Below are 9,918 nucleotides of genomic sequence, written 5' to 3' on the forward strand. Positions count from 1 at the left end.
TATTAAATCCAAATTTCAGTTAATTTTGCTCATGCAAATTGTTGTTTATGCACTCTCTTTGTTTCTGCTCTAGGTTCAGCTACCTTCACACTTTAGTATAATGCTGTGTTTACAAGGTCTTCTCCAGTCATGCACAACTTCTGATTAAAGTAGTGCACGTTGTGTTTTAAACATCTTTAGGGGGCATTCTTCACTCCATAATCTTATTAGTTTAAATAGATATTTGGCAATTTCCTAGCAGATGTCAGTAAAGTGTCATGAAGAAAGAAATCCTTTTGCTGATTTACACAAAGTCATTCTATGGTCTGGTAACAGAACACTTACCCTTCACTCTCTTGCTTAAAGTCATTCAACTCCTCCTCATTTATTTGAGGATTAGATATACTAAATATACACTAGATGTTCTCACACATGGGCTGACTCTGCCTTTCAGTCCTCCTTTATTCTATACCACACTCTCCTTATTATCTTTGCTCAGTCATCCTGACTCTTTTCAACTCCATGAAGCATTACAGGCTCTCCTGCCACACAACTTTTTCACCTTTTATTTCTGTTCATGGAGTGTTCTTCCCTCTGCATTTCCTCAGTTAACTCCTAATCTTTCTTCACATCTCAGCTCTGCTTTTTCTTCCCAGGAAATATTTTCCCAGGAAAATATTCTCAAATCTTTTATCTAGGTCAAATTCCTCTATTATGTTCTCTGATTGATCCATGAACCTCCTTACTCATAATATTTAGCATAGTTATAATTTCAAAATTTTCTGTAATGATTTGATTAACATATGGTTGGAGGAGTTAATCAAGAGGACATGACCACTGGTTGACCCACAAGCTGGACTCAGGCAATCAGAGGCTCCTCACTCCCTCACCTGTCCTTGGAATTCTGCCTACAATTCCCACAGTGGGAGCTGTTCCAAGGATACAGTTTTGAGAGAGTAAGGTGTTGTTGTGATCATCAGGACTGAATATGTGACCAAACGGGTTAAGACCTCTATGGAAATTTTTTTAATTGAAGTATAGTTGATGTACAATATTATATAAGTTACAGATGTACAATACAGTGATTCACAGTTTTTAAAGGTTATACTCCATGTATAGTTATTATAAAATATTGGCTATACTCCCCATGTTGTACAATATATCCTTTATATATAACAGTTTGTACCTCTTAATCCCCTACACGTATAGTATCCATCCCTGCTTCATTTTCCCCACTGATAACCGCTAGTTTGTTCTCTATATCTGTGAGTTTACTTCTTTTTCCTTATATTCACTAGTTTGTTGTACTTTTTAGATTCTACATATAAGTGATATATATAGTATTTGCCTTTCTCTGACTTACTTCACTTAGCATAATACCCCCCCCCCCCCAAGTCCATTCATGTTGCTGCAAATGGCAAAGTTTCATTCAAGGATCTGGTAGTTGTGTGTAGAAATCTACTCTTCCTGCTGCCACCCAAGACAAGCCTCATTGCTTATGAAAATTGCCACCTACCAATCTGGAATGGTATTCCTCTTCTTCAGTCTCTTCCTGTCCTCCTTGTAGGGAAGATAGTTTCAAATTACACCAAAGAAGCTCCCTAGAAGGTTTTGAAACAACACATATGTATTCTCTACTAAACTGGAACTTGATAAGTGATAGTGACCACATTAGTTTTGCACAATTTGGATCTCTAATTCTACCTCAGATCCATGCCCCTAGTAGGTTGGAAGGAAGGAAGAAAGGATGAAAGGTAAAAAATTTATACCTAAAAACTGTTGGTGGCATGACCAATGGAGATGAATAATTGAATTGTGTGGAAGGTTTTATTACATGTTTTCTAAAAATGCTGGCATTGTTTGCAGGATGGATATTTCTGCTAAAATTTAGAGTATAGAGAAAACAAATAAGTAAAGATTTAAATTTAATGGGGTTTATAAAGTAATTTTATGTTAAAAGCATGATAAACAATTTAGAAAGAATTCCTAAAACATAAAAATTGAAACTTTTTCAATTGTACATAATGTATTTTGAAGTTTTGTAAAAAACATGTTATTGACAATAGACCGTCTTTAACTACTTAACACATTAAATATGTTTCACACATTTTCCATTCAGTATAACTAATTTTTTATATAAAGTTTCCTAGCAAGACTTTTCATTAAAATTTTACACTTCAGTAACTGAAACTTTAATAACAGGTGAATATATCTTATCTATTTTGGTTTCAGAAAATTAGTAAAAATGTTATATTTGAATAATACTCAATTTTGGTTAATGATATAAGCATTTAACATGTCTGTGACTTAATTTTTCTTTATTGTGAGTAAATAATTTGTTAAAAATAAGAGTTATTCAAATTTATTTTATAAAGTAGGTTTCCTTTGGATTTAAATCTTGCAAAATTAGAAAGATGGGATAAATTCATTAAAGGAATTAATAGGATTTCTGTTGACCAACAAGATAGATGGTACATTCATACAATCTTCCAACTGTTCAATAAATATATATAAAAGGTATATATACGTATGTATGTGTATACATATATATGTATATATATATATATATATATATATATACACACTATATGCTGTGTCTCAGACTAGCAGCAGTAGTTAGGACACAGTCCTTGCTCTCACAGAGAATACAGTTTCATGAAAGGGACAGATTTTAAAACTTACAACACAATATCTAGTTATGAGTGTGAAGATAAAATGCTACAAGTGTATATGAAAGAGATTTCAATTTTTGGATTCCAAATAAGGATTAATTAAAGGAGAGATAAGAAGAAGGAAAAGGAACTGATAGAAAGAAACTACTGGAGGTAGATGTAATGAAATCAATCAAATCTTGTTTTAGAGAAGACTAAGGAAAATATATTTAAATAAATGTTATGTATGAGAAACAGATGGTGGTTTCTTTGATACTAATGTATGGTTTAAGGAGAAAGCTAGTGAGAGGTGAAGCTGGAAATTTGAAATAAGAACCAGATATTGGCTTTGATTTACAAATAGAAATGTTTTGTTTAATTTGTTAATGATTCATAAACAGAGATTTTAGAAGGGAATTATAGCAAAATGCATCTTTCTTTTAAAACTATAATGATGATGGCCCTACAAAACATGGACAAAATGAGAAGAAATAAAAATAAAAGTATAGTAAGAGTCTCAAATTTGATCAGAAACATACTGACCAATACCAGAATTGTAAGAAGGAATTTCATAGCATTTCTAGACATCATAACCTGAGAATTAATAGGTCTCTTTGGGAAAAAAAATAATCATAATCTTGAAATTTTGAGTCAAGATGATGGAATAAATGCTTGTTAATTTTTATTCAACAAATATTTATTATGCATAAAAACATTCCAAGCAATCTTTTGGGTCCTGGAGATACTATAGTAAACCAAAAAATACAAAAAGCCCTGCCAGGGAGACAAATAGACTTCCATTCTAGCCAGGGAGACAAAAAGACTAACAATACACACAAAATATATTAAATGTTGGCTCGTGATAAAAAAATTAAGAAAAAAATAGTAAGGCAGGGAAGTAGACTAGGAAGGGGAAAGGGTGAAATATTTGATACCAAGAGAAGCCTCAATATATAAGTCAAAGTCAGATAAGGGCTGAAGGAAGAGAGAGAATAATGCATGAGGCTGACTGGGAAAAGCTCATTCCAGAAAATAGGGAGAACTTATGCCAAGACTCTGAGGAAGGAGGCAACATGGTGGATACATTGCAGGTGTCTTTGGGAAGGCATTAGGAGACCAGTGGTCTGTGGAGAAGTGATTGGGAAGGACAGTGGTGAAGTTAGAGAGAGAACAGGGCGTAGGTCATACAGGGACTCATGGGTTTTTTGTCTGAGTGTGATGGGAGCCATTGGAAACTTTTAAGCACAGCAGTGACATGATCTGAATTATATTTTAAAAGGATCACTCTGGCAGACAGATGGGGAAAATAGTAAAAGCAGGCAAGCCAAGGCAGGAGGTTTTGCACAATTTACAAGAGAAACAGTTATGGCTTAGACCCCTACATCCAGTTTGAAGTAGTAGAAACACTGAGAAATAGTAAAATCTGATTAAATCTGGTGGCATAGCACAGTGGTCAGATGACCAGCCTCTAGAGTTCAGTTGCACAGATTTGAAATCCAGTTAGTTACTTAAAACATAAAAGACAGTGGTCTATTTTTTTTGTTTTGTTTAACACTTCTCCGTTTTGTAAAAACAGGAATAATAATAATAGTAACTAATTGAGAGGTAATCTCTGAAGAGCATTTAGAAGCATTCCTACATGCTAGGCAGGTAGGAAGCACTAAGGGTTGGCAAAACAGGGAAAGAGGAGGCACAAGGATTTGATAATAAACCAAATGTTAAGAGTGAGCAGAAGGGCTTCCCTGGTGGCGCAGTGGTTGAGAGTCCTCCTGCCGATACAGGGGACGCGGGTTCGTGCCCCGGTCCGGGAAGATCCCACATGTCGTGGAGCGGCTGGGCCCGTGAGCAATGGCCGCTGAGCCTGTGCGTCCTGAGCCTGTGCTCCACAATGGGAGCGGCCACAACAGTGAGAGGCCCGTGTACCGAAAAAAAAAAAAAATAGTGAGAAGAAGACAGGCGTCAGATGACTAAAAAAACTGGAAGATCTCAAGTTTTTCTTTACTAAAAGGGAGAATATTGACTTAGGAAGAGCAGGCTTGAGTGAAGATATAAGGAGCTCAGTTTGAGATGTTTAATGTCTTGGATATCATTTAGATATCCCTGTGGGGTAGACTACTGTAGGTCTGAGCTCATAATATGAACTTAGGAAGCTTTAGGATGTAAAGAGAGTACATGATGATAGAAAAGACAAGAGTTCTAAGGACTCATCTATTAATACTCTATTAATACTAACAGATAGACTCTATTAATACTAATATTAAAACATACAACTTTAGGGAATTGGGAAATGAGGAAGAACCAAAAAATGAGACTAAGAAAGAGAAGTAAAACGGGAAGAAGAAAAAGAAAAAACAAAACCAAAACAAAATCCCCAAAAACCTATGATATTTTGGAAGCCAAGAGAAAAGGTGTTTAAAGGCCAAGGGAGTCATCAACTCTTCAAGTAGGATGAATGCTGAGAAATGACCATTAGATTTAACAGTTCTATAGTCCAGTAGCCCTAGTCAAGTGTTTCACTGGAGCAGTGGGAGCAAATATCTTATTGGAGTGGGGGGTTCAAGGTAGAATGAAAAGAACAGAAGACTTTCTGTGAAGAAAATAAGAGAAACGAGATCTCAACTGAGGGGAAAGTATGGTCAAAAGGTTTATTTGTTTTTGGTTTGTTTTAGTTTTTTGAAATATAGGATGTTTGCAAGTTTATATAAATTGTTCAGGAGAAAGGGATAATTTGATGAAGTCGAGAAAGGGTATACTTGCTGGAATATTATCCTTGAGTAGATCAGAAAAGATTGGCCCAATGTGAACTACAGAAGCTGTCCTTAGCTAGGAGCATGGACAGTTTAATCCATATAAGTAGGAGAAGGTATAATGTATGGACACAAACCCATGAAGTTAAGTGGAAAATTGTGGAAGTTTTCTCCTGATTACTTCAATGTTCTCAGTTTAAAAAGATGCCATTTCTGTTATGCAAGATGAATAAATTCTGGAGATTTAATGTACAGTATGATGACTATAGTTAATAATACCGTATTAATACTGTACTTAAAAGTTGCTAAGATAGTAAATCTTAAGTGTTATCAACACACACACACACACAAATGATACCTACTTGAGTTGATGGATATGTTAATTAATTTTATTGTATTAGTCATTTTGCAATGTATATGTATATCAAACATCACATTGTGCACTGTAAATATATGTAGTATTTATTTTGTCAATTATACTTCAATAAAGCTGAAAAAAAATACACAATATTCTCAGCAAAGAACATTAATGAAAAAGAAGTAGTATGGTATGATGGTATGAATGGTCACATAGGAGAGGAAATGGCACATACATACATGATAAACACTTATGAATATACACATACATTAAACATATATTTGTATGCACATATATTCATAAACATATGTAGATAATAAAGAAAATAAATATTTAATTATATATGCATGCATATACATGCATGTATGTATACACATGTGAGTACATACACACAAATATACATTCTTGTGGCAATGTGTGTCTATGTGTGTATAAATCTAAGTTACCCACTTGAGCCTAGAAGATCTTCACTGTTCTGAGATGATATGTTTGTTTGTTTTGGGGAGGTCACGCAATTGTTGAGTAGAAGGACATTCATAGATAAAGGTGATGAATAAGAACAGGAGATAACAAAACCTTAGTTCAAGATGAGGCTTAAAAATGTAAACACTGTATTTGAATTTAAATCCAGAAAGCAAGAGTAATATTTTTATGCTAAATTTTCTTAAATGTACATTTTCTTGAATGAAGTAGAAATTAACAGGTAGAAACTAAAGGCTGAGATTCTCAGTAGTCCAGAATATTTGTAAAAATATTTAAAAATAAAAGTACCATCACCTGGCTACTTCTTCATAGTGATCAGAATATATACTAGCAGGACTTAATAGTAGCTTAGTAATAGGTTTTCTTTAGAGCCAGCAAGAAAAATTGAGCCGGTCTTGAAAAAAAAGTTCTCAAAGAATATAGAAAGTAATGGTTACTTTAAAAGAGGGAAAAGGCAGATTTGGCAACAAAATAAAGAGAGAGTGTGTGTAGCCACCTTAGGGATGAGAAGTAGCCCTTGGGCTTACTAGTATATAAATCACAAGATTAGGAAATGCAAAGACAAATAGCTCCCTGAAGGCTATAAAGGTTATAGTGAGTCAGTCGAAGGCTATAGCCAAGCTAAGAACTATTCATGAACTGATCAGCAATACTCTTGCAAAAGATACACTGTAGACAGAGAGGTAGAGAAGTTGTTAATGCTCTTTTTCTGACAGCACAGCATCTGATGAGCCAGTGAGCACAAAAACAAGATAAAGGTCAATAAAATTTCAGTACAATCCACCAATCACACAAACGTCAGATTTGGAAGACCAATGTTCTAACTTTAAATTAACTGCCAGGGAAAAACTGTAAAATCAAAGCACTTGAGAGTGATCTGTAAGCTGGCATAAATGAAGTACATGGATCTTATATTATTATAAGAATCAATATATTTTGAGGGTACATTGTAAGCCATAAAAATAATCTTAAGACGCTGAAAGATTTTAAAAGCTAATCAAACGAAAGTCTTAGAAATCCTACTGAAGACCACATATTAGAACAAATTAACATTTATATGCATGCTGATATATTTTAATTTGATAATACCCACTTCATTGACTATCAAATGGAGTGAGGTTCAATGAAGGAGGTGAGTTTCATAAGGAGTTTTGAAGGATTATGGCTAGAAATGTATTTGAGGATAGTTAAATGTATGGACCTCAGTTCTGCAGTACTCTATGAACACGACTGTTAGCTAAAAATGAGATAGTCCACAAAAACAAAATATTGTCTCCACTTGCAAATAGTCATAAAAAAAAAAAATAGCCCAAATGAACTGCCAGGCTTTTATTCTGAGAAAATACAAAAACAAGTTTTATTTTGTTTCCAAAAATTCACTCATACATATTTGTTTCAGAGGAGTCTCTTTGATAAGTGATTCTTATATACTGTCAATCTGTTGAAAAAGTGAAAGATTATACTAACTTTATGTTCTTTGATTGCATTATTCATTGGTTCTACTATGGTTTGAACTTTTTTGAAATGTGGAATATAGTAGAGCATTCACTAAACACCTTTCTCAGAAATGTTTATTGATGCTCTTTGCTTTGTGTTAATAACATCTGAATTGCCAGCTTTACTCTTCATACTGAAGCCAACCTCAACACAAGCTTTGGCTACAGTGAGTGGGCCTTAAACCTCAGTCTGTTACACTCAGCACCTCTGTGTGCTTCTTCCCCATTGTAGAGGGATTTCTTGAATTCTAACTTGTACCGTGTAGCTCAATCATGCTGGGTTCTTACACCCAGCTTTGCCTTTTCGATCTCTCTCACTCAAGGGCATGGGATTTTCCAAAGAGCTTTAGAAACTGGTTGGGTGTCACTTCTACCTAAATATACTTACTAAAACTTTCCAACAGGTGACTGCTTTTATTACGTTTAAGGTATAGCAAATGATATCTTTGGACACCATGATCTTGAAGGAAGACCATTCTTAAAGAGGCCAGTCAATTGCACAACCAGGTTGGTTTATCTCAGATTCAGCCTTAATCATTCTCAGATTATTATTATTTTTTTAATATGGAACACTTCAAGAACCATTGCACAGGATCCAGGCTAATCTTCTCTGTATGATTCTAATTTTAGTATATGTGCTGCCAAAGCAAGCATCATTCTCAGATTATTCTCTCAGATTATTCTGTTTCCATATTATTTTGCCTCATAAGTAAGGACACACAGGACATAATAATACATCTCCAGGATTCAGAAACACTTAGACCATATTTCTTTGTTGAGTCTTTGTCTTTTAGTACTAATTTATCTATTTACAAATACATGTCTCTACCATGGGTTTCTCTAAGGTAGAAATACCTTTTTTCCCTTGTATCGACATTACATAACAATGTGGTAAGTATTTAATAAGTCACTGAAAAGTTACATGTCTGAAGTTCACAGTAATAATAATAATATGGAAGTAATAAAGTTCAATAATTGTTATAAAAATATAGATATCATAGCTACTTATATCTTAAATAATTACTAGTTTTTGATGAAAGATATATATCAGAGTTGTATTTTTTTAATTGAATAATTGTCTTTTTTATTGAGTCATTAATGGATGTTTGTTTAGTTTTCATAATTAAGGTAAAACAACTATCAGAATTTTGCTTCTACATATTCGGTCACTCCTTATGTATATTACATACATTTGTATATGTTCTGTATATTCTAGTTTGTAATCAGTTTTTTAACATAAAAATAAAATCCATGTTTGTTTTGCTCAGTATTTCCACAATCTGTAAGTTTTGCTTTCAATACATCTTTTATATTTTAGTTAACCACTCCTGTAATTAAATAATCCCATATTAGTGTATGTTTTAGGTTTCTTTTCACTTTTCAGGATAAATGTCATATAACACAACTTTGGCCACAGCCTAATTCTCTTATAATAAGTAGCTGTAAATATGTTGTTGAGTAAATTCTATGCATTAAAATGTTAATATACATTGCTAAACATATAAATATACTATTAATTTTAGAATTCCTAACAGTAGTTTGTATCTATTGCTTTCTCACTCTCTCATTTAAATGACTATTAGACATTTAAGTTGGTCAATTCTTCAGATTGTTGCACACTACTATCAGCTATTAATTATCATTAGTTTTATTTTAATTTTTCTTATTTCCTTCTCATCCATATTCCCCAATCATATTTGTATTCCCCTCCCTCACACAAACACCCTTTGAATGTGTTTGATATATACCTTTAGATACATACATTATTCTAAAATATGACATGTTCCTTTGTCTCTGTATGTATTTTTGATTTACAGAAATGATGTCCTGCTTGAGAGCTCATTATTTTTCTTATCTATTATTCTCAACAGTATATTCTATAAGATCTATTGGTACTTCTGAGAGTACATTGAGTTCATGCTCTTAACACTGCATATTTCACATTTGCTTTTGTTCTCTAGTGATGAGAACTTAGGTTGTCCCTAACTCCCTCTACCAGAAAAAAATGACACAATAAATGTGTAAATATATATTTTTTTTCAGACTGATACAAGTGATAGGGGTGTTAGAGGTTCTAGGTATACCTAATTTTAATAATTACTTTCAAAATTCTCTCTATGATGACTAATCATCTAAATTACACTCTTTACTGCACACTATGCATTTTTCTCCATATATTTATCAAAACTTGATGTTATCTGACT

At 33.4% G+C, this 9,918-nt stretch overlaps 1 pseudogene; it reads right to left on the bottom strand.

The window, feature by feature from the left end:
* Nucleotides 1–8,272: 8,272 nt before the first annotated feature.
* Nucleotides 8,273–8,364, bottom strand: LOC113625864 (uncharacterized; annotated as a pseudogene).
* Between the last annotated feature and the right edge of the window lie 1,554 nt (nt 8,365–9,918).

This window comes from Aethalodelphis obliquidens, unplaced genomic scaffold (assembly GCF_003676395.1).
Source record: "Aethalodelphis obliquidens isolate GAN/ISIS:26980383/991018 unplaced genomic scaffold, ASM367639v1 scaffold16, whole genome shotgun sequence".
Classification (NCBI taxonomy): Eukaryota; Metazoa; Chordata; class Mammalia; order Artiodactyla; family Delphinidae; genus Aethalodelphis; species Aethalodelphis obliquidens.